Source organism: Zingiber officinale, chromosome 7A (genome assembly GCF_018446385.1).
Source record: "Zingiber officinale cultivar Zhangliang chromosome 7A, Zo_v1.1, whole genome shotgun sequence".
NCBI lineage: Eukaryota > Viridiplantae > Streptophyta > Magnoliopsida > Zingiberales > Zingiberaceae > Zingiber > Zingiber officinale.
This window is the reverse complement of record NC_055998.1, coordinates 85,710,102-85,736,393: the sequence shown is the minus strand read 5'-3', so window position 1 is coordinate 85,736,393 and position 26,292 is coordinate 85,710,102. Positions and strand designations below refer to the sequence as shown.

The window sequence follows — 26,292 nt, the reverse complement described above, 5'->3', positions numbered from 1 at the left end:
ACCCTAAGCAACATGAAATCTTAAGTGCATTATGGTATTCTCATATATTTTCATAAGGTAGAACATAAGCAAGCTAGATTTGAGGTTGAGCCTCCTTAAGGTATTAAATCCCTTCATGGCCGAAATCTTGAGGTAGGGTCCTACTAGTTCTAAGCAACATACAAGTATAAACATCAAGGAAAATATTCATATATCATCATAGAAGAGATCATAGGCATGTTAGTTTTTAAATTGAGCTTCCCAAGGTTTTTAAGCCTCTTCATGGCCGAACCCTAAGGTAGGGTATTACCTAACTCCAAGCCTTGTACAAGCATGAAATATCAAGGTCATATTCATAGCATATCATGAGGAAAAACTTAAACATATTGGTTTTGATTTTAAGCTTCCATAAACTTTACAAGTATCATGACCGAAATTTCTAAAGGAAACTCTAGGTTGTAAATTCATCTAAACTCGAATAAAAACCATATAACAACTTGTACACAGGTGAGGGGATACTCACCTCCTCTTGCTTGGTCTTTTCCTAAGAGAAGGTACCCTTTGTGAAGAGAAAGAAGAGAGCTTCTCCTCCTAGTGCTCCTTTGTGCTTCTCTTGCTTGTGAGAGGTAGATCTTGAGGGTTCCTTCTTGTTGGTTTGGTTTTCTTAGGTAGAAAACCTTAGTTGGATTTTCGGGAAAGAAGAGAGGATGCTCTAGGTCACGGCAATGGTGAGGGGAGGGAAGAAAAATGAAATCGCTTCTTGGTTTTTCCTCTTATGCTAGGTGGAAGTAAGAAGCAAAAAGAGACTTTGCTTTCCCCTCTTCTTAACTCATCTTTTATTCTCTTAATGATGAAGAAATGTCTTCATTCATCCTCTTACTCCCTCTCCTCTCCTTCCCTCTTGGATCTTCACGAAAATGGGAAAGAGTGAGGAAGGAAAAGACAACTTGTCTTGCTTCTTAATCAAGAGAGGGAGGAAGAAAGTTACTTGATGTTTCTTGCTTCCTTCTCTTAATTATGGTTTTATCTATATCTACAATATCCATTCTCTATTCAACAATAACTCATGATGGTCTAGTGGTAATTCCAAAATCCTTAGCTTAAGAAGGTTCAAGTTCAATCCTTGACCAATTCTCTTTTTTTTTATATATATATATATTTTTGGTTCCATCTTGTCTTCTTTTATTCTAAGAGAAAATCTTCACATACTGAGCTTAAGAAATTCGTGGGTATTACAAAATCAGAAACATACCAAAACTTTTTATTCCACAACTATTTGGTAAACCCAAGTAAATTTATTTTGGGTGCCTAAGTTTATTTTGACAACTTACAAAAATTTCATGAAAAGTCAACTAGAGAAAAGATTTTTTTAAAAATATGGTTGACTTGATATGAATGCATGAAATTAAATTTTGTTTCTGATTATTCTGTTTATAATTTTATGCAAAATATTTTTCTATGAAACTATGACATGTTTTTTATCAGTAGCTAAAATTTTATGATTTTTGGATGCTTAGAAATTTTTGTTAAAATTATTTTAAAAAAAATATGCATATTAAAATTAGAAAATTATTGAAAACGAATCTTCGATAAAAATTAATTTTATGTGATAGGAAATATTGTGTTTTACACTTGATAAATATTTTAGATTTTTTTATTAATTCAAAATATTTTTACCAAATTTTCGAACAAGGGGAGAAATTTTGAGTTTTCTCGAACTCCATATTTTTATGTTGTCAAAAGGAGGAGAAGTGAAAATTAGGCATAAATGTAGGGGAGTTAGAATTATTTAACTTAGTTGCATTATGATTATTTTATTGTGATTTACCTTAATTTAAACTTAGTTTGACGAACATGAGAAAGAGGGAGAATATTAAAACCTCAAGTGGTGTTTTAATGTATTATCAAATAAGTTAAATAAGATCCTTATTGTATTTAATATGTGTGTCTAAGTGTACAAAGACTTATGAGAACGTATATGTATTCGATGGCTAAGGAGTATCGGAACGGTAAAGCCTTGGCAGAAGGCGCAAGTGAATGAGAAGGATGGTCCGAGAAAGGAGTTGATGGGCTCAATACATCCGAGGTACGAGAAACTACAAAAGAGTATTTCGGTGGAGCAAGGAGGACACACGGGGATGAGCTGGAAGGGCTTACTACATCCGTGGGACGAGAAGCCTGAAGGAAGACTGCTCGAGGCAACCGAGACAAAGTCCGGACAACTACAAGTCCAGTGACCGAAGAATCACCCAGGCGACCAGAGAAGGTGAGCTTAGTGAATGGTCACGTTAACCATTTTCTAGGTGACCAGAAGCATGGAAGTCAATTGTTGAGTCATCCAGACCTGTTGTCGAAAAGGATGCACTCTCCAGGCAACCGAAGAGCCTCCATGTGACCGGAAAGAGCCGAGTCATCAAGAGATGCTCTCAAGTTGTTGACGAAGCAAATAAAGATTGAAGTTGAGTCAGCAAAGATCCAGTTAGAAGGTGCCAGGTCAACACAACGGTCAAATTGAGATGGAATCCATAAAAGGGACTGAAACTCGAAGAACCAGATAACACACCCTTGAATTCATTTCCTTCCCCTTTTTTATTTCTCTTGTGCTTAATCGTTGTACCGAAGAGGAGAAGATAGTGGGCAAGCGCCTTTATAGTTCTTTGACTAGCAACCCATGGGTTCTCAACCAAGTAATTCATTGAGTCCCTTCTTTTATGTTGAGATTATTTTGATTAATTAGTGTGTGTCCTTGCTAATTTATTAGTAAGAGAAATGGAGTTTTTATTTGTAAGTCACTATACACCTCTCTCATCTAGCAATCCGAACCGCTTTCGCAGCACCAACATTCATAAGTGAGTATGTCTTTGCATATATAAGCTACAATAGTTACAATAAACTACACTCCATAGGCAAAGAAAAAAGTATGCATAATAACTGATTTATAAAGATATGACAAATGGAGAGTATTTGTCTTCTTGGACATCATTGCATCTTAAATGAACAGAAATCAACATAACATGCTTGGAGATCTCATGAAAATGAGGTCACAATCCTAGTCACTTATAAAAAGATGGTTAAGTGGAGGCCAGATGGACCAATCTGTGAATGGCAGTAAACCAACTGTGCAGGTTGCACAGAAGGACAAGAAAATAGAGACGAGAGATTAAGGTTAGAAAAGTAAAGAGAAGAAGAAGAAGAAAGAAAAGGGAGAAGATGAATTAAACTCCATCACCACTTGATGTAGACCGACAAAGGAGGAAAAGGAAGAAATATGGGGAGGGGATACTAGGGTGAAAGAAAGAAGAGAGACATAAGAGAAGATAGGAAAACATCGAAGAGAAAGAAGATCCAAAATTCACAACCAAAATATGGTATCCAATACATCAACAAGATACCTTGTCAAGGGATTAGGCATAGATTAGAAACATCCTCAAAGCTCATTAACCTAACAACTAAATCCACTAAACAAAATATTACCTTTACACCAATTACTAAAATATCCTGAAAATTAAATCCTATTCTACTCTATAGTGAAAATAAATGATGTATGTGTACATCTTTCTCTTAAAAGTCCTACCAAGTACATGTTTGTCAGCATATTTAATGTTGTAATAAATAGATCAATATAGGGGTCTACAGACTTCCTTTCCTGGTGAAATTTATAAAAAGATCCTGCTAAATCATGCCCATAGCAACAAAGCAATCAACAAGCAATGGCATAGGTTGTTATTGTCTGGGCTTTTTCCTAGGGAATATCTCAGATTGCTTTTTAAGTTTGAGATATGGCATATAACATTTTTGTAAGTGATGAAGTTTGATGACAGGAAATGCTCTAATTCTTGAGATATACTCAAGAAAATTTTCCTAGAGGATTATGTTCATTTGATGTACCTAGAGGATTAGGTTCATGTGATGAATCAAATTGGATTAAGAGTAATCTAAATTAGATTAATTGAGTAAGATTCGATTGAGTTAGACTGGAGTTAGACTCAAGTGAGGTTAGACTTGAGTTAGACTCAAGTGAGGCTAGACTTGAGTTAGACTCAAGTGAGGCTTAATGATGATATTCATTGAATTTTGAATTCAATGATAAATGGAATTCAATTTGAATTTTAGATTCAAATTTCGAATGAGTTTCAAAATGGTCATATGAAGAATATTAAATACTCATTAAGGCTCATTAATGAGGCTCATTAATGGTGTTAATGAGCATTAAGTATTTTCATTAGATGAAAATACTTAAGACATTTTTACTCTCATTTTCATGATCGATCATTATTATTCCTCCTTGCTTCTTCTTCTCTCCCTCTGCTCCTCCTTGGCCGAACACCATTAGAGTGCTAGCACACTCTAAGTGTTTTCTCCATCTCTATTGTTCGTGTGGATACGTATAGAGGTGTGTCCACTTGAACACACTCGAGATCCGACAACTTTTGGACGAGCGGGATTCGCGAAGGGCTTCGCTACAAGGGTAATCTCTTAACCAAGTAGATCTAATGTAGATCTAGGATAGAAAAATATGTACATGAAATTTTTGTTCTTTTAATCTTCGCACGGATTAAGTGGCATGGGATTTCGAGGTTTCCGCAACGCAAAAATGGTTTTTGCGGCACGAAAATCCCAACAGTGGTATCAGAGCCACGTGCGAAGAGTGTACATGTTTTATTTTAATTTTTATGAAAAATTACAAATCTATAACTTTCTGTAAATTTACGATTTTTATGTATTTTATGAGTATTTTTCTTGGAGATGCGAAGCAACAAGTGCTTGGTCACTTGTAGGCTTTGTATACCGAGAAAAACCTTCCGAAACGACAATGTTTCACCCAAATAGTTTTGGGACAGCGGCTTAAGGCGCTGTAAGATCGTCGTGGGACACTCGTGAGATTCATTTCACGAGAAGGGGCGCTGCCCCTAACCTCGCAAGGGGCGTTGTCCAGCGATCGCACCCGAAAATCGCTAAACGGGATCGCCGGGAAATTGTAACTCATAAAATTGTAAAATTAGTAGTAAAATTGTAGAAATTTATATAAAATACATAATTTAGAATTATATATGTATTTGTGATGGTCATGGCCCAAAGAACCCAATTTGATCAGAAATATGTGTTATAATTCATAATATGACCTGCGTGCCATTTTTGTGTGATTGTGCGTGTTGTATATTTGATACGCGACCTGCGCGTCGTGCCTTTCTATTTTATTTCCTGTTGTAAAATAGTTTAGACTCGAATGTAACTCGAGTTTCAAATTTGCAATGTACAAAATTGGAGCGGTGGAAGGTCCACTCGAGGAGGAGTTACGAGGAGGGTGCGAGCAACACATGGCGGTCAAAGGAAGAAGCTTGGAGAAGCTGTTGACCCTAGGTTGACCATCCGATCTTCTCATTGGCTTGAGAAGATCGTTGTAGGGCCATGACTAATTAAAATTTAATTAATTGCTTGTGTGTGTGTATGTGATGCATGCTAGAGTAGAGTAATTAATTAGTGGCACCACGATTAGATTATATCTAAATCGCGTATATGATGCACCATGATTAGATTAGATCTAAATCGAGTATATGATATACATCGACGATTAGATTAGATCTAAATCGCGTCAACTCGAAATCCCTACCATGCCGTGATACCCATCACTACCTCGATCACATGTTGTTGTTGAATCTGCCAAAACAGAGCAACGCATATTATCTTGGTAGGGTGCGAAGGGACAATCTTGGTCCCTTCTATCAACGCATGGGTGAGTACAAACTCAATTAGATTGAGTAAAACTAGTTAAACTCAATTGGATCGGGTTTAACTATAGGCATTTTCCAATGGTTGGTAGATAGGTCAAAATCACGTTTATATTAACTCTTGGGCAATTTAGCCAAAGCTAACTCAAGTTTTAATATACACGCAGATCTTGATCCTATAAACAAGAGTTGCATAGAGATGTAATTGGTAATTAGTTACCCACCGATCATACTAAAATCTTGGGCGATTTAGCCAAAGCTAACTCAAGGCGTAGTATGATGTTGATCTTGTCCCGCACGAATTATAGCTAGAATCTAGTAAGTGTAGTTTGACCACGTCCATGACTCGATTCTACAAAAGTTCTATAATTCAGTGGGAACATCATTTAGTTAAAGGCCTAATTAAATGAATAGTGGAATATGATTATTTATTTTCTGCATTTTCTGTTGTAGATTGCCATGTCGTCAAACACGAACACTTTCTCCCTACGTTCTGTCCTTGATAAGGACAAGCTCAACGGAGCTAACTTCCTGGACTGGTACAGGAACATGAGAATTGTTCTCACTCAGGAAAGGAAACTGTACGTCCTGGAAATACCCATTCCCGAGGCACCTCCTGCCACTGCCACACGAGCTGACCGTGATGCTTATAAGAAGCATCAAGATGACGCATTAGATGTGTCCTGTCTCATGCTTGCGACCATGAACTCTGAGCTTCAGAAGTAACACGAGTTGATGGGTGCTTATGATATGATTGAACATCTTCGTCAACTATATCAAGGACAAGCTAGGCACGAGAGATTTGAGATATCTAAGACACTGTTTCAGTGCAAGATGTAAGACAGGACTCTCGTAGGTCCATATGTACTCAAGATGATTGGGTACATTGAAAACCTACAGAGGTTGGGATTCCCCCTTGGCCAAGAGCTGGTCACTGACTTGATCTTGCAATCCTTACCAGATAGTTACAATCAATTTGTTCTAAATTACAACATGAACGAAATTGATAAACTCCTGCCCGAGCTGCTAAGCATGTTAAGAACTGCTGAGCTGAACCTTAAGAAGGTAAAGCCCAACACCATTTTGATGGTGCAAAAGGGCAAAGGCAAGGGTAAGCCTAAAGGCAAAGGAAAGTCCCAAGCCAAGGGCAAAGGTAAGGCACTGAAACCTAAAGGAGGGGTTGCCAAGGATGCTACCTGCTTCCACTGCGTTCAGACCGGGCACTGGAAGAGGAACTGCAAAGTCTACCTGGAAGATTTTAAGAAGAAGAGAAGTGAGACTTCCACTTCAGGTATATATGTTATAGAAGTCAATCTATCTATTTCTTCATGGGTATTAGATACTGGATGTGCTTCTCATATTTGTACTAATGTGTAGGCGCTGAGAAATAGCAGAGCATTGACGAAGGGCGAGGTGAACCTACGCGTAGGTAATGGAGCACGGGTTGCTGCTGTTGCTGTAGGGACTTATTCTCTATCTCAGCCCTCTGGGCTTGTACTAGAATTAGATGATTGTTGTTATGTGTCTGCTCTTACTAAGAACATTATATCAGTTTCTTGTTTGGACAAGAAAGGTTTTTCATTTATAATAAAGAACAAATGTTGTTCAGTTTATTTAAATGATATGTTCTATTACAGTGCACCGCTGATAGACGGACTCTATATTCTACATTTAGAGAACCCCATCTATAACATAAATACCAAAAGGTTCAAATCAAATGAAATGAGCCAAACCTATCTCTGGCACTGTCGCTTAGGTCATATAAATGACAAATGCTTATCCCAGCTCCATAAAGATGGTTTGCTGGACTCATTTGATTTCGAATCATATGAGACATGCGAGTCATACCTACTGGGCAAGATGACCAAGACTCCCTTTAGCGGACACAGTGAAAGAGCGACTGACTTGTTAGGACTTATACATAGTGATGTATGTGACCCTTTCAATGTCGCTGCTAGAGGAGGTTATAGGTACTTCATTACATTTACTGATGACTTCAGTAGATATGGTTATGTGTATCTGATGACACATAAGTCAGAATCCTTTGAAAAGTTCAAAGAATTCAAGAATGAAGTACAAAACCAGCTTGGCAAGAGTATTAAGATACTTCGATCAGATCGAGGTGGAGAATACCTTAGCCATGAGTTTCGTGACTATCTAGCTGAGTGTGAGATTCTATCCCAACTCACTCCTCCTGAAACACCACAGTGGAATGGTGTATCCGAAAGGAGGAATCGTACCTTATTAGATATGGTACAGTCTATGATGAGTCACACAGATCTTCCTATATCTTTTTGGGGCTATGCTCTGGATACAACAACCTTCATACTCAACCGTGTTCCATCCAAGGCTGTGATAAAGACACCATATAGGATATGGACTGGAGATGCCCAGGTGTCTTTTATGAGGATTTGGGTTGGAGATGCCCAGGTGTTGCTTGAGTAGCCGGAGTTTGCCGGGGGCTAATCCACCGAAGGATCGGGATCGTCCACCTTATGGATAGCCGTGGAGTATGAGCATCATCTCCGAACCACGTTACATCGACGTGCATTGGTTTGCTTGTTCTTTTCTTTGTCATTAGCTTTTGTATTCGTTATTATTATTTGTATTTCCGCTTGCACACTAACGAATACATAGGAAGCGAGTAATTGGGGGCGTCATCCATTCAACCCCCCTTCTAGCCGGCCGCAAGATCCCTAACAAGTGGTATCAGAGCGAGGCCGCTCTCCGTCGGACTAACCTCTGAGGAAGCAAAGATGACCGGCTTGATAGATCCGCCAAAGTTCGAAGGAGGAAACTTATGGGACATCACCTTTTGGATGGTGAAGATGAAGAACTTCTTCGAGATGGATTGGAACACAATGATGGTGGTGTAAGAGCCATTTGAAGTCCCTAAAGACAAGAAAGGGAAGAAGCTCTGACCACTACATTGGACGGAGGAGCAAACCACATGATCAGAGGTAAATTCAAAGGTAATATCAATATTGATTGAAATTTTGCCTTATAACGTGATAAGTCGTGTAGGTGAATACAAGAACGCCCACGAGTTGTGGAGCAAGGTAAAGAAAGTTCTAGGAGAAGACCTTTTGCCTACACATGGTGAGATAGAGCCCAAGGAGATGGGCTTAGTAGCTCAAGAAGAGGAGGAGGAGCAACCGAAAGTTGAGTCATGCTCAACATTCGAGGAGGAGAAGGAAGATGAGGCATAATCAACATCCTCAAGGGTTGAAGAAGAGTCCAAGACGAATGAAGAAGAAATCTTGGAAGAAGTCAACCTAGTGAGCACCTCCACAGAAGCAAATTCAAAAGATCACATTGTGTGCTTCGGGTGTAATGAAAAGGGGCACTACAAGAGTAGATGTCCTTTGGGTAAGAAAGAGGTATATCCTAAACTCAATTAAATTCTTTTTAAATCTAATTTGAGTTATAGGAAGAAGAAAGAGAAGAAGCACATTAGATGCTTCACATGTGGAGAAATGGGTCACTACCACACCAAATGTCCAAAGAAGGGAGGGCTCAAGAAATTGACGCATTTAAAGATGTGGGAAAAGAAGTGGAGGAAGAATGGAGGCTCGAGTCAAGGGGGAGCTCCAAAGGTAAAGGGTAAGGTAAACCCTAGTTTAAATTTGAAGTCAAATTTAAATTCCTCCATGCATGCTAGGAATAATTCTTATTATTTACCCATGCAAAATTTTGGATTTAAATATCATGATAGGAATAGGGTAAATATCGATCATAACCCTAGAAGACCTATGCATGATAGACCTAGGAAAGTTAAATTCTCATTACCTAAGGAGAAGAAGGTAATAGAGAACCAAGGCATTAATCCCAAGAAGCGGAGACATATGCCTAGGAAGGGTAGGTCTAAGAATCTCCAAGGTGGACAAATTGACTCTAGGTTTAGGAACCTAGAAAGGGAGAATCAAGCTTTGAAGGCAAATCTTGATAAGTTGGAGAAAACCCTAGAAAGATTCAATGTTGGATCTAAGGGTTTAGGTATGGTGTTGGGTAGCCAAAGACCCAACAATGATAGATCGGGTTTGGGATATCGATCTAATGTCTCCAGGGCTAAGGGAAAGTATTATGCTAGGGTTGCATATGACTATAGCAAGGAGAAATTAACCAAGGATAAGGTGTCTAAGGTTAAGAAGGTTAGGTTTGTAGGCCAAGTGTCACCGGAGGTGCACCGATGTGACCTAGCAATTGTAGATAAGTCACCCAGGGAGGTGGCTAAGGCTAAGAGCTCTAGGGGGAGCTCAAAGAGTCATGTTGGGACCCATGGCCAATGGATCTCAAGTGGGTACTACTTGGAATTCTAGATGGGTTATGAAATGTGCCAAAAGGTTTAGAGACGGATTTGAGTCTCAATCTTAGAGTTTTGGCACAATTGGGTTATGTTTCATGCAAGGAAATATGACATTGGGGTCATATTACATGATAATTGGTTTTGGATGTATAGATACCATATACACCAATGCTAGGGATGCATTGCAAGTTGGTATGAGCAAATACATCAAAAGGAAGCCAAAACTAGGATTTTAGGTCAAGGTTTAATTGAACTATTTAGCTAGTTTTAGATTTTGTGTCAATCTTGGGATTGATGATAGATACATTTTTTAATGTATTTTTTCCAAGTAGACAAGGGTACAATAGACCTCTCCATAAAATTTGGAGATTTTTGGAGGTTTAGGGAATTTCTGGTGTATTTCTGAAGTTGACCTGAAAAGGTTGATTTTTTCAGAAATAGGATACCAGTTAACTGGTACAGATATCAGTCGACTGGTAACAGTATTTTTGAGCACAGAATGTCTCTGTAAGCTCATTTTTATGAGGGCAGTCGACTTGTGCCGAGACCAGTCGACTTGTGCCGAGACCAGTCGACTGATAACAGTATATTTCGACCACAGAATGCTTATGTAAGGTTCTGTCGAAGGGGGCTGTCGACTGGCACTCAGGGGTAGTCGACTGATACTAGCCTGATATTATTTTTCAGTACTGTTCATGACCATGCCAACTCGTTTAAATGTATGGGATCCATGGGGGATAAATACATGAGTTTGGGTCAGTTTGGATGATAAGTTTTCAACGATTGGGATATTGTTGGAGAACTTTTGGATGTTAGGCAAAGGGGGAGAAGTAAGGTTTAGTTGGGAAAACCTTAAATGCCTTTGGAAAAACCTTAAATGTCTTTGCATAGGGGGAGCCTTGTGATAGGTTCTTAAAAATCCCTGTGGGAAAATCCTAGCTCATTGGGGAGTTTAGGTGTAGGGGGAGCCTTGGGATAGGTTCCAATGCATGTTGCATTTCCATTCGGCGGTGTAAGTCCAAGTGTGTAGCCTTGGCATCGTAAGTCTATTGTTTTTAGCATGTTTATTTGCTATTTGTTTTCCCTAACTTAAACGTATTTCCAAACACCAAAAAGGGGGAGATTGTTGGAGCAATCCCAATGGTCTGCGGGACCATGTGTTTTGGTGTTTAGGTAAAGGGTTTAAATTAGGATTACCCTCGTTATTTGATATGTGTATGTGAGTGTGCAGGTTTGCAGGATACACATGTGATTCAGCTTGATGACTTCGGGTCCGGTGAAGGATGGAGCATCCGAGGGACCGTGGACAAGGCAGCAAGGACAAGGGCCGAGGGAAGCAACTTCGAGGCATACGCGAAGGATGGCATTGTGGACGAGCTGCGGGCTTGGATGCATCTGAGGGACGAGAGCCAAAGGAAGTAAGCTTGAAGACAAGAGGTCAAAGCTGCAAAGAAGAGTCAAGTGAGTCGTGAGGGTACGAGTGCATGAGAGATTGTACTCGGGGGGAAAAAATCCCGTGGGGGTACCGTAGCAGTCAAGGGGGGGGGCTGTAGTAGTCAACGGGCACTGTAGCAGTTGACGACACTGTAGCAGTTACTGTAGCAGTCGACTGATGCACTGTAGCGTCGACCGGTAGAGAGTCGTTGAGAGAGCCGTTGGGCTGGCACCAGTCGACTGGTGCAAGGACCAATCGACTGGTAACGGGCAAATCAACTTACTGATTTCTTCCAAGCTTTATAAGAAGGAGCTTGGGATGGCCTGCCAAGGTGATGAAATTAGACTTGGTTAAAGCCTAATTAGTAGTCACCAAAGTGCTCAAGGTCTCTTGTGTCCAAGTGTTCTTGGTTGGTGTTGTGGTGAGATTTCTCCACCCACAAGGAGTTGCTTGAGTAGCCGGAGTTTGCCGGGGGCTAATCCACTGAAGGATTGGGATCACCCACCTTACAGACAGCCGTGGAGTAGGAGCATCATCTCCGAACCACGTTATATCGACGTGCATTGGTTTGCTTGTTCTTTTCTTTGTCATTAGCTTTTGTATTTGTAATTAGTATTTGTATTTCCGCTTGCGCACTAACGAATACGTAGGAATTAAGCGAGTAATTGGGGGTGCCGTCTATTCAACCCCCTTCTAGCCGACCGCAAGATCCTTAACAGTTTTAGTATCTTACGTTCACCCATATTCCACAAGACTATATTGTCGAATTCAGACTCCACTGAGGTGACCTCACCTACAACTTGTTGGATCGAGACGCGCTAGAGGGGGGGGGGGTGAATAGCGCTCGCGGCTATTATGATCGTATCGGAAAACTATCGGAGTTAAATACGCAGCGGAATAAAAGAAATAATCACACAGAGACAGGTCGATTTTACTTCGTTCGGAGCCTTGATCGACTCCTACTCGAAGGCCCGCGATCCTTGATCGCTTCCGGTGGGCAACAACTATAAGCTCGATAATGATTACAATTTGAAGTACAATAAATGACAACAATTAATTATACCGACGACAATATCGTAATCTGAAAATTCGGAGCTCCGGGTCGTCGGTGTCTCGTAGCAGCACTTCGAAATCGTCTCGTGAGCAGCTTGTAGCAGAAAGATCGCTTGTAAGTTGTTGATTCAAGAAGCTGCTCGAAGTCCCCTTATAAAGGGCATCCAAGGCGCCTTGAAAGCCATCCAAGGCGCCTCCACCGCTCCGATTCCATCGTGCAGATAAGCGCTGACCATTCTGCGCTTATCACAGTTGAAGGCGCCTCCATCACCACTCAAGGCGCCTTCAACAGGTCCAAGGCGCCTCCATCACCACTCAAGGCGCCTTGAACACTGTTTCGCAGCCAGCTCTTCCTTTGTACCCGAGGCGCCTCCAAGCTCCATGGAGGCGCCTCGGACACTGTTCATCCGAGGTTAATGTTGCTATTTTGTCCCTGCACAATGTGTTAGTCCACAAAATACACACATATCCTGCAAGACAAAGTTAGCACATATAATATCATAAATATGAATGAAAGTTCGACAGTCTCCGAACTGTCCGAGTCTGACTTCGGGTTTCCCCCCGGAAACCCTAGGTCGACCCGACGCCTACTGTTCCCTCTACGGGGAACACGTCCTCACCTACTCCACTCAGGAGATTTACCTGTTGCCAGTTGATCCTCCAGACCGACTGGACTTTCCGCCTAGGGTTACCACCCCCTAGGACCTAGGGTTACCGCCCCCTAGGGTTTTTCTCCACCTAGGGTTACCGCCCCCTAGGACCTAAGGTTGCCGCCCCTTAGGGTTTTCCTCCACCTAGGGTTACCGCCCCCTAGGACCTAAGGTTGCCGCCCCTTAGGGTTTTCCTCCACCTAGGGTTACCACCCCCTAGGACCTAAGGTTGCCGCCCCTTAGGGTTTTCCTCCACCTAGGGTTACCGCCCCCTAGGACCTAAGGTTGCCGCCCCTTAGGGTTTTCCTTCACCTAGGGTTACCACCCCCTAGGACCTAAGGTTGCCCCCCCTTAGGATTTTCCTTCACCTAGGATTACCACCCCCTAGGACCTAAGGTTGCCCCCCCTTAGGATTTTCCCTTACCTAACCGCAGTTAGGACTTATGCCTAAGTTCCACTTAGGACTTTCCTGCAAACTTGTTCAACATATTAGAAACAAAACACCTTAACTTTGAACCCTTTGACATAATCAAAACATAGGTTCGATCGTCGGATGCTTCCCGCACCAACAATCTCCCCCTTTTTGATTATGACAATACAGTTCAAAGTTAAGTAATAAATAAGACAGTAAGTACAGAAACTTAAACAAAAACTTTATTATGCTTTCCCATTGATTATGTTTAAGTTTACTCTTTACTTAACTTTTCTCTCTCCCCCTTTGACATAGATAAAAAAGAAACCTAGGAAAAGAGAAAAATAGTCTATGTAACTTCCTCTCTCCGCCTTTGCTCTATGAATCGCCTTTTGCAAATATTGAATTTTGAAGATATAACTTAAGTGAAAAGGGACTCAGCTTAATTTTGAATAAAATAATACTTATTTTTGAAAGAGAACTTGTTAGTTTTTGCCTCCACCAAAAATAATCTAAAATTTTAATTTAGATTATTTATTCAGTTGGTCTTTAAGTCCAAGTATGAGTCAAGTTTAAATAGTAATCAAATTATCTAATTGGTGTTGATCAGGTATCAGAGCCCTAAAGTATAGGTAATCTTAATCTTAATATTTCCATTTCCTTTAGTTTGAGAGATACTTTTAGCTAAGATAAGGTTATTTTTGTCTTTAACAAGTGACTCAGCAAATTTTTGTGATATCACAAAAAAAATGATTAAGTACTTAGCTAAATTTGAAAATACTTAGCTATATATTCAGCTTAAGAATGATTGTCTTGAGAAAACTTCTTGCCAAATAGCTAAGTTTAGAGTATAATCTAACTAAGCTTAGTTAAAGAAGACTTGATTAAGTACTTAGCTTAAAGAGGTTTTACGTAAAGGCTTAGCTTTGAAAACATTCTAGAAGAGTTGTAATTTAACAGCCAGGTCATAAATAATTTTAATTTTAAAGTTAAGTTAAAAATAACCTGAATTTTTGAAGATAAGTAAAAATAGTTTTTTAATTTTGAGGTCAAGTTAAAAATTTTAAAGAAAAACTAATTTTAAAACCGACTCAAAATCACTCCCCCTTAATTAATGCCTTAATAAATTTTTGAGTTCAGGAGTCCAAGCATGATTTTCCTAATTTTCCATCTCAGTCATTCTAGATTACCAAGCATGTTTAGCATATGAGTGAGTGTGAGATGGAGTTTACTTTAATTTACAACATTCCAAATAAGTGACCATTATTTTGAAGATTTTTCAAATAATTTTGAAATGAAGTTTAAAAAGATTTTTTTTTTCAAATAATTTTGAAATGAAGTTTAAAAAGATTTTAAAATGATTTTGAACGATTTTTCAAATAATTTTGAAATGAAGTTTAAACAGATTTTTAAAATGATTTTGAAGGATTTTTCAAATATTTTGACATTAAGTTTTAAATGTTTTTTCAAAGATTTTGAAATTAAGTTTGAAATGATTTTTCAAAGATTTTGGAATTAAGTTTGAAATGATTTTGAAATGATTTTGAACTGATTTTGAAATTAAGTTTTAAAAGATTTTGAAATGATTTTTCAAAGATTTTGAAATTAAGTTTTAAATGATTTTGAAGGATAATTTTGAAATGATTTTGAAAGATTTTTCAATTAATTTTGAAGTTGAATTTGAAAGATTTTTCAATAACGAAATTAAGTGTTATTTGAAAAAGTAATATTAATTATGAATCTATTTTTGAATTAATTATAGTTACGAGTTTAATTCTGAATTTGAATTTTAAATTCCTTAGTCATCTCACCCGATCTAAATCTTCAATCAGGTAATCCTACGATTGTTGTGAGATGAATTGAGGTTCAATTTACAGGTTTAGTTTAACTTTGTGTTAGATTCAGGTTTAGCTTTGGGTTCAACAAGTAAGCATTCTTTGGATAAACTTCTGGGCTATGGTGAGTCACAAGGAACTCATTAAAGTAACCATGCCTTCGAGGTTTTCCAAATAGTCCTACCCATTGAACTTAATACTAAACCTTGGTCTAACTAGTTAGGATCCATTTAAGGGTAGCTTCGGTCAGTTCCACTTGGCCAAATGCACCAGGTCGAAGCCATATCTTCCTAGACATGCGATGCCCAAGCTTCCCTAACGTACTATCATCCAAAAACTTCACCAGTACCGTTGGTTAAGTTAAACCTAATCCATTTTAATCTAACCTAAATTACCCTGCCGGGTAATCTACTCTTGTTTACCCTTATCGGGTGGATTAATTTCGGAGGTGCCAGCTATTCTGGAGCCTCCTCCTATGTTATTGATTTACGTTTTATTAAGTTAAGTAAATAAAAGGTACTTGATTATAACTTGGTTTGTACTGTTTAAGTTTTACTTTAGATTTATAACCCAAGTCTAGATTTCGTGATTTGACTAAATTATTAACAATCTTCTCTAATTTATCAACTTTATCTTTTAAAATATTATTTTGTATTTCTACTTTTCTAAGAGTTAATTTCTTATTTTTATTTGAATTAATTTTATTCATTACATTATTAGCATGTATATCTAATTTTGAAGAGAAATCTATACTAGAGCAAGTAGGATTAGTTAAGCTAGTGCGATCATGTGTTGCAAAAACTGGATTTTCATATAATGTAAATGTACTAACCTTGATTTCTCCCTCTGGATTCTTGGGTCTTCTTTCTGGGCATTGTCTTTTGCAGTGACCCATTAGTTTGCATTTGGAGCATTTGATGTATTTCTTCCCTCTCCTGATCATTTTCTCCTTCTCCTCCGATTGTGCCGGTCGAGTCTTACGAGTGGGGCATTCGTTTCTATAGTGCCCTCTCTCCCTACACTTAAAACAGATTATGAGAGATTTACAATTTGAATTTACAATTTTACCTTTTAGATCCGTGATAGGATCCTCCCCTTGACTGTTGCCATTTCAAATTCGACTCGATTCAGATATCTTCTTTGGCCATCAGTGCTATGATATTGCTCTGATTTTTCCGAGTCTGGTTCGGAGGTTGACTCTGAGGATTCAATTTCAAATTTGGACTCGGGTTCTATTCGATCTTCTAACTCTGAAGGGATCTCATAAAGCTTGAGCACTTTCTCCCAAAGCTCCTTAGCATTGTTGAACTTTCCAACTCGATCAAGATCTGAATTTGTTAGTCCGCATAGGAGAATGTAAGTTGCTTTTGCATTTGCCTCGAATGTCCTTATTGTTTGTGCATCCCACTTGTCACAGGTGATGGGTACACCTTCTTTAATGGGAAGAGTGAATCCAATATGGACTATGGTCCATATTTCTGCTTCGGTCTTTAATTGATGCTCCACCTGGTCTTTCCAGTATCTGAGGTTCTCGTTAGACAGCAGTGGTAGGCATGTTGAGTTGTACCCATCTTCGTAGGCCATTAGAAGGAATCTCGCAAAATAAACACAATAAAATTTGTTCCAAGACTTGGTCTTGGATTAGTAGTGCGGGAGAGAAATAAAAGTAGTAATTCAGGAATTTCGAGAGAAAATAATAAAATATTATTAAAATATTATAAAAAAATATTACTACTAATTTTTGAAAACACGATATTTCACTAATTCCAATCAATGGTGAAAATTTGAAAATGGATTTTTTGAAAACAGTTTTGGAGGGAAAAAAACGAAAGGCGTAAGGTTATATTTTCAACCTATACAAACGACAAAGCCACGAAAAATGCTTGAATGGTGGTTGCACCAGTTCAAAGCGACCCCGCTCTGATACCAATTGTTGGATCGAGACGCGCTAGAGGGGGGGGGGGGGGTGAATAGCGCTCGCGGCTATTATGATCGTATCGGAAAACTATCGGAGTTAAATACGCAGCGGAATAAAAGAAATAATTACACAGAGACAGGTCGATTTTACTTCGTTCGGAGCCTTGATCGACTCCTACTCGAAGGCCCGCGATCCTTGATCGCTTCCGGTGGGCAACAACTATAAGCTCGATAATGATTACAATTTGAAGTACAATAAATGACAACAATTAATTATACCGACGACAATATCGTAATCTGAAAATTCGGAGCTCCGGGTCGTCGGTGTCTCGTAGCAGCACTTCGGAATAGTCTCGTGAGCAGCTTGTAGCAGAAAGATTGCTTGTAAGTTGTTCATCCAAGAAGCTGCTCGAAGTCCCCTTATAAAGGGCATCCAAGGCGCCTTGAAAGCCATCCAAGGCGCCTCCACCGCTCCGATTCCATCGTGCAGATAAGCGCTGACCATTCTGCGCTTATCACAGTTGAAGGCGCCTCCATCACCACTCAAGGCGCCTTCAACAGGTCCAAGGCGCCTCCATCACCACTCAAGGCGCCTTGAACACTGTTTCGCAGCCAGCTCTTCCTTTGTACCCGAGGCGCCTCCAAGCTCCATGGAGGCGCCTCGGACACTGTTCATCCGAGGTTAATGTTGCTCTTTTGTCCCTGCACAATGTGTTAGTCCACAAAATACACACATATCCTGCAAGACAAAGTTAGCACATATAATATCATAAATATGAATGAAAGTTCGACAGTCTCCGAACTGTCCGAGTCTGACTTCGGGTTTCCAACCGGAAACCCGACGCCTACTGTTCCCTCTACGGGGAACACGTCCTCACCTACTTCACTCAGGAGATTTACCTGTTGCCAGTTGATCCTCCAGACCGACTGGACTTTCCGCCTAGGGTTACCACCCCCTAGGACCTAGGGTTACCGCCCCCTAGGGTTTTTCTCCACCTAGGGTTACCGCCCCCTAGGACCTAAGGTTGCCGCCCCTTAGGGTTTTCCTCCACCTAGGGTTACCGCCCCCTAGGACCTAAGGTTGCCGCCCCTTAGGGTTTTCCTCCACCTAGGGTTACCACCCCCTAGGACCTAAGGTTGCCGCCCCTTAGGGTTTTCCTCCACCTAGGGTTATCGCCCCCTAGGACCTAAGGTTGCCGCCCCTTAGGGTTTTCCTTCACTTAGGGTTACCACCCCCTAGGACCTAAGGTTCGGATGCTTCCCGCACCAACACAACTATAATCTCTACTAACTTGTAGATGTTCCTTGCTAACTTCTGGCATTTCATTACTGTCATAGCTCCCTTATTGACCTTTATCATCTCATTCACTGATTTGTAACTACAACCAATATCATCTAGTGTGTTTAGTGAGATCAAGTTCTTTCTTAGCTCTAGTATATGTTTGACGTCACTTAGGGTTCTTAGCACACCTTCAAATATCTTGATTCTGACATTCCCTATAACTCTGCATGACACATTGTTTCCCATCAGCATTGAACTAGAATTCATTATCCTATAGGTGTCAAATCACTTTCTATTTGGAGTCATGTGATAAGAACACATAAAGTCTAAGATCCATGCATCTGTCAGCTATTCTGAACTAAACATGACTAATAGCATATCTCTGTCACCATTCTCTGAATTTTCTTTTTCAACAATGTTTGCAGATTTCATCGAGCTACCTTTATTTTTTTGCAACATGTTTCTTCATCTCTGGACAATATCTTTTCGTATGACATTTTCCTCCACATTTATAGTAAGTGATTACCTTCTTCTTTCTTGACTTAGAATGAGTCTTGTTGTCGTTGCCCGATGCATGTTGAGATTTGCTCCTACCACACTCTTGGTTGCTATTTACCATAAGTCTGTTGGTGCGGGAAGCATCCGACGATCGAACCTGTGTTTTGATTATGTCAAAGGGTTCAAAGTTAAGTTGTCTTGTTATCTAACATGTGTGAATGAGTTTACAGGAAAGTCCTAAGGTATCTTAGGCAAAAGTCCTATCTGCAGTTAAGCAGACAGGAAAACCCTAAGGGGTGGTAACCCTAGGCCCTAGGGGCTGGTAACCCTAGGTGGAAAGCCTTGGTGGGTCAAGGTCTTTGGGTAAAAGTCCTAAAGTCAGATACTCTAAGTGAAAAGTCCTGGTGTCACGAACCAGGTGGAAAGTCTAAACAGGTCGTGGAGCGGAAGTCTAGCGGAAAGACCTGAAGACTCGGGCACTGAGCAAAAATCCAATCGGTCTGAAGGACCGGGCTGGCAACAGGTATACTCTCCTGAGTGGAGTAGGTGAGGACGCGCTCCCCGCTGAGGGAACATCAGGCGTCGATTCGACCTAGGATTTCCGGTCGAAAATCCGAAGTCAGAACCGGACAGTCCGAAGACTGTCAAAATATTTCTGTTATTATGTGCTAACTTTGTTTTGTAGGATATGTTGTTGTTCTGTGGACTAACCTATCTTGCAAGGACAAAATAGTATGTTTTGCCTCGGATGAACAGTACCCGAGGCGCCCTCCATGGAGCTTGGAGGCACCTCGGGTGCAAGGCAGAAGCTGCGCAGGAAACCAGCTTAGAGGCGCCCTTATGGAGGCTTGAGGTGCCTTAGACGGCATTGAAAGCACCCTCCAAGGGATTAGAGGCACCCTCAAGTGGATAGGCGAAGACTGCTTCGGAGCTTATCTACGCGTGGCTGACCCGGGGATTGGAGGCACCCTCAAGAGTCTTGGAGGCACCCTTAACGACCTTTATCAGGAGGTCTCGACCAACAGCTGAGGTAATCAACTCCCAAGCGATCATATAGCTGTCTGCTACTAACGAGATGTTCCGGCTGAGCCATAACACCCCAACGACCCGGAGCTGCGAATTTCGAATTCTTGTTGTCGGTATAAGTTTTTGTGCATCTAATTTGTAATAATCTCTTGTACTATTTCGCGATTATAGTGGTTGCCTAAAGTAAACGCTCAATGAGCATGGGCCTTGGAGTAGGAGTTACCCTAGGCTCCGAACTAAGTAAATCTTGACATCCTTCTGTGTTTTATTTAAATTTTTACTGCATTTTTACTCGATCATTTCGAATACGAAAAGTGAAAGTCACGAGCGCTATTCACCCCCCTCCCCTCTAGCACATTTTGATCCAACAATTGGTATCAGAGCGTGATCGCTTTGATTTGGTGCAACCACCAATCAAGCCTATTTTTCGTGGTGATTTTCAATTTTTCGGAGTTAATCAGAATCGATATTCTTGCCACCCTCCGATTTTTTTGTAATCAATTTTTCTCGAAGTCGGTGCAACACCACTCGAGATCGTCTGTTAGTTTTCTTTTAACCCGCACTACTAATCCAGGATCAAGTCATGGGACAAGTTTTTTTTCCTTGTGCAAGTCCTATAGCTCTTCAAGAAGGCTACAGTACAGCTCGACCTCCGCTCTTCACCAGAGAAGACTTCAGCTATTGGAAGGGCCGAATGGAGTTGTATCTTCAAATTCATTTCAAAGTCCGGATGATCATCAAAACTGGTCTTGTACTCCCAACTGACGACAATGACAAACTAATATCGTGCGAGAACTGGGATGCAATATTGATAAAGAAGGTAGAAGCAAACGCCAAAGCAACCTATACTCTTCAATGTAGTCTAACAAAGGAGGAGCTGAACCGAGTCGGCTCATTCTCAAGCATGAAAGAGTTATGGGAGAAGTTGATTGAGCTACACGAAGGTACTTCCGATACGCAAGTAAGTAAGCGTGATTTAGTAGACGAATTATTTGAGTTACATGAGCAGATTAATACTACTCCGACCGAGAAAGGTATTGCGTTGGTTGCAGGTACAAACAAGACAAAGGAGGCTAGAAGGAGGAAGGTGTTGAAGGCAACGTGGTCCGAGTCATCAGACGAATCCAAATTCGACGAAGAAGAACAAGCAAGCTTCCTCGCTCTACCAGTACAGGTGAACATTGTCGAAACTGAGTCCGAGTTCGAGTATAAAATCGAGAACAAATCAGAAACCAAGTCCGAGCGAAGCCACGTATCCGTATCCATTTTCGAATGACCATACCCCACCGTAAGCTCTCTTATTTCTAGTATTAATTTAGGAAACTTAGTTCCTTACCTGTTAAAGAAATTAGCTAAATCCAACATTCGGGTCAAGTCACTCCAAAAGGAAGTAACAACCCTTAAGGAAGTAACTAACTCGAGTCCTTTGACTGAGCCAGTTCAAATTGGAAGCTCAACTTAAGTCCAATAACTTGAGGAAGGAAATTTCAATTTGAAAACTCAAGTTAAAGAACTTAAAGATACATTGGAATAGTTCACGTTGGGTTCCAAGAATCTTAATCTGATTCTTGGAAAACAAAGAGCTATTTACAATAAATCCGGACTTGGGCTTAAGCGTAAACAAAAATTCAAATCATATCTGTCAATTATAAATAGATCAAATAGAAACATAGTCCAAGCATGAGTCCCCAAGTCAAATCTGACCAATCAAGTCAGACTTGGACACTATTGGGTCCCTAAGGATCAAGTCTATTACCTTGATAGACCATATCAAGGCTATAATCCAGGGGGAGCCAATAGAAAGACTATTTTAAAATTGTTTGATGATTGCTTTGTTTCTTTTGCTTTTATTAAATGCTTAAATTAGGATAGATTAAGGACTCAGACATAATTTACACTTGAATGGTTAGTGATAGGAACTTTGCGTTTGGCTAGAAGGGGGGAATAGTCTTTCTTCGATTTTTCACCTACAACTTGTTAGAGAAAGCAAATAGAAATAAAGGAAAGACAAGAAAAACAAGAAAATAATGCTAACTCCTTGGTTTACTTGGTCTCCACCTCCTTGAGGTGACTAATCCAAGGCACACACCCACACAATCAAGCTCCACTATAAACTTCTCCTTTTCGAATCACAACCGAAGGTGGAGAAACCCTTACACAATTTTCTCTTCCTCTTTACAAAATAAGATCTAGGATTAGAGGAAGGAGGATCAGAATCTGTAGGCTTGAAGATCACTTGATGAGCACTTTTTCAGTTTTGAACAGTAGTAGTTGCTCCCAGCTTCAAAAACTGCTTTTATAGTTTCTCCCGATATCAGTCGACTGATGGGCTTCAACGACACTTAAGATTTTGAGAGATTTTCAGCCGCCAATCCATAACAGTCATCTACCAATCGACTGGTGCCCGATTCCAAACAGCCTGCCACATTCTATTCATTTTGTCTTGGTACCAGTCGACTGGTGTGTGTACCAGTCGACTGGTACCTTATATCTTTGAGATTACAATATTTTTACAGTTTAAGACTTACATTACTTTATATACTTGAATTACTCTCTTAGCTTAGTCTTCATACCTCCAAGCACCTTCCATCAGCCTTGCGCCCTTAGGATGCTTCCGTCTCCACGACTCCTCATCCTTGCACTTGCCTTCAAGGGCTACCTTTGGCTTTGTCATGCTAAGTCTCCTTTGAGCCAAGAGGTCACATCTCCGGGACTTTCCTTGCCAAGTCTTCATACTTGGTCTTTTCTTCGTATCTGCTTACTCAACATTTATGTTAAATCACAATTAATGCCTAACTTAAACTTATTTAACCAAACATCAACAATGAGTAATATCTTGAGCAAGATTGCTCCAACAATCTCTCCCTTTTTGATGTTTGACAAAATTTATTTAAGTTAGGTCTTTAAATATACACATCTATAAGATATGATAATGTCCACGAACATATAACACAAGGTATAGTCATAATGTGAAGCATATGCATAAAAAAAACATCTAACTTAAACTATCCATATCTCCCCCTTTGACATACAATCAAAAAGATGGAAAATTGAGACTTCCCCTTAATTCAATATGAATAGAAACTCCCCCTTAATTCAACATATCCCCAAAAAAAATATGAAAATAAGATAAACGATATGTAAATAAGATAAATTTTGATATAGAGGAACTCAATAATTAGTAAGAAGAAAATAAATAACCATACGCAAATAACAAGAACTACAACAGTGCACTACGAGCACATAAAGTCATAGAAAACATACAACAACATACACCTAGCATAGTCATAAATCATAGTGTTCGAGATAAAACAAGATATAACCTTGTCTGTGCCAAAATACATCCCAACACCAACAGAAACATAGGCAGCATGCCTAGCAATCATCACCAGAAGGAGGATGTGGAGGGGCCTGGTAGGCTAGATCCCAGCACTGCAACATCTCGTACATCTCAGTCTGACGCTGTTGAGAGGTAGTCCAATCCTGGCGAAAGCTGCGAAACTCTTGAAATCCCTGACGCACTGTCTCCTCCAGCTGAGTCAACCGATCCTCGATAACCACAGGAGCTGGATCTGGCGCCAGTGCTGGAGCAGGGACATCCGCCTCCTCCTCATTATCAGAGTCATCGGCAGCCTGAGCATACCATACCATCACCCCCTAGCGTCTCTCAATCTCTGCGAGAGATAGCTGGCGGACTCCAATCTGATCATAGTCTTTGGACAACTGATGTTGTTGACCCCTAGAAACATCTATACCCCGAGATGCAAAGAAGGAGGTCATGATGTGGCAGAAAGGTATGTACAACTTTCCCTGGATAGGACTAGAAAAGTGCAAGATGGACTCAAAGATCTGAAGGGCAATGTCAATATCGAGCCGGTGCTCCAAAGCATACATGAGGACTAGATGGGGCAACCGAATCTTGGCCTGCCCTCGAGTGACAATGGGTAGGATGCACCCAATAACAATCTTATAAAGAATGTTACTGTGGACGGACATACGAGTGACATCAAAGATGTGCCGCAGAGGAGCCCGGGGAGCATTGAAGTAATGCTGATGTATCACTTCGACCGACAGATGAGAAAATGACTCAGTGAAAGGCTCAAACACAGTAGGAAAACACGTAAATGTGCTATCAGAAGCCCGACACCCTAAGAACGACTGGAGAATGTTGGGAGTGAACTCAAGGTCTACACCGCCAACACGAGACACCCATGCACGACCTCCGCTAGCACTAGGATGCAGGTTATTATAGAATTCCCTGCACAAGTCCAGATTTACCGTATGCATGCAATGAACTAACCTATCTAACTCAAAGTATAGAATAATTTCCATGATATCAGGCACGATCTCAGTAAGATAGGTCTTATTAAGATACTAACAATTCATCATGGCAAAGTCAGTATTGGCGAACCGTTGCCGTGTAGCTTCAAAATGAAACCTATCCGCCGAAGGCATGGGGGCGGACTGTCGGGAGGTCCCCTCGCCAACCCTACGCTTTTTCCTAACCCTAATTATGGAAATGCAATGCAAATGACCCAATGTAACCCCCAAACATAGGAAGATAATAAGACAGCATAGGAAGCAAGCACAAGGAAAGGATTAGGTAAAAAATTTCAATGAAATGAAGAAAAATCCATGAAAGATCATTACCGTCATTCCATATTCACTGGAGTCAAAGGCGGAGTGGAAAGGAATGTGAGTTGACAGCCAAAGATTAGAGCCCTAGTGTCATGAGCGTCGCCGGTGCTGAGAGGGAAATTGGGAAATGAGAACTCGGCAAGAAGGGAGAAACAAGATAGATCAGGGAAGGGGAGAGCCTGTAGGTGGTGGGGGATGACTGGAAGTGGTGAGAAAAGGCTTGGAGGCGTAGGCGACACCAAACGACTGAGGAACCTAGGGTTTTCGTCGGGTCGTCTGATGCCCGCGAGAATATAAAACCCTGATACCAGTTGACTGATGTGTCTATGAGTCGACTGGTACCTAAGATGAAAACCCACAGAATGTTTCTGTTAGCAAAAATCACTGTTACCAGTCGACTGATACCAATTTTAGCCTAATTCTAGCCCGAATTTTAGAAACTCACCACAAATTCTACAGACCTCCAAAATTCATAAAAATTTGTGGAGAGGTGTGTTTTAGCAGTATATACTTGAAGAAAAAATATATATAAATATAGAAGTCTCGGATTCCAAGATTGACACAAGATAGTAAACTAGCAATATGATGTAGTATATCCTTGAGAGAAAGTTCTAATTAGGACTTCCTTACAGTTGCTGTACCTATACTAGATCAAAATGCCTTTCTTGCATGTGTTTCTATGGTATTTTGCCATGTCACCCGACATATGGCATTTATGGATTTTGAAGATGACAAAGATGAATCAAGTCAAGTGGAAGTGTCAAGCGAAGAGGATTCATCAAGTGAGGAGGAATCAAGTGATGAATCATCATCAAGTGATGATGAGGTAAAAGAATCTCCCAAAGTAGAATTTCTTTATAAAACTATTGCTCATCTCAAAAATACTTTTGTCAAATCACAATCTAAGGTGAAAACCTTGAAGGAAAAGCTTAAGTCTATTAAAAATGATGCATGTTCATCTAGTGAGTTAAGCATGTTTAAGGAAGAAAATGAAAATTTGAAGAATGATGTGATTGAGTTAAGAGCATGTCTAGAGAAGTTCACAAATGGATCAAAATATTTAGATATGATCATTAGAGACCAAAGAGCCGTTTACAACAAGGCCGGAATAGGATATAAACCTAAGGAAAATGAAGTTGCATATATGTCTCTAATCAATGGCACTAGAAATGATACACTTAAGAACAAAGTTAAGAAGAATCTTAAAGGAAAGGTAAAACAAGCTTGGGTGCCTAAGAAATATTTGAATGACATTTCCGAATCAAGTGCATGGGTACCAAAGAGTTGTGTGTTTTATGTTTCCTAGGTAGAGGAGAAGAAGGATGCAAGTATGTGGATTGTGGATAGCGGTTGCTCAAGACATGACCGGTGATGTGAGCAAGTTCTCCACAATAAATTATATAAAGAAAGGAACGATATCATTTGTGAATAGTGGGAAGCTCAAAATTATAGGTAAAGGCACAATTGAGGTATCACCCACAATCATCATTCATAAAGTCTTATTGGTTAAAAATATGGGGTTTAATTTGCTT

At 40.2% G+C, this 26,292-nt stretch overlaps 1 pseudogene; it reads right to left on the bottom strand.

Annotated features, from left to right (window-relative positions):
* The window catches only part of LOC121999492, a 51,469-nt pseudogene extending 27,696 nt beyond the window's left edge, over positions 1-23,773 (bottom strand).
* Positions 23,774-26,292: the final 2,519 nt, after the last annotated feature.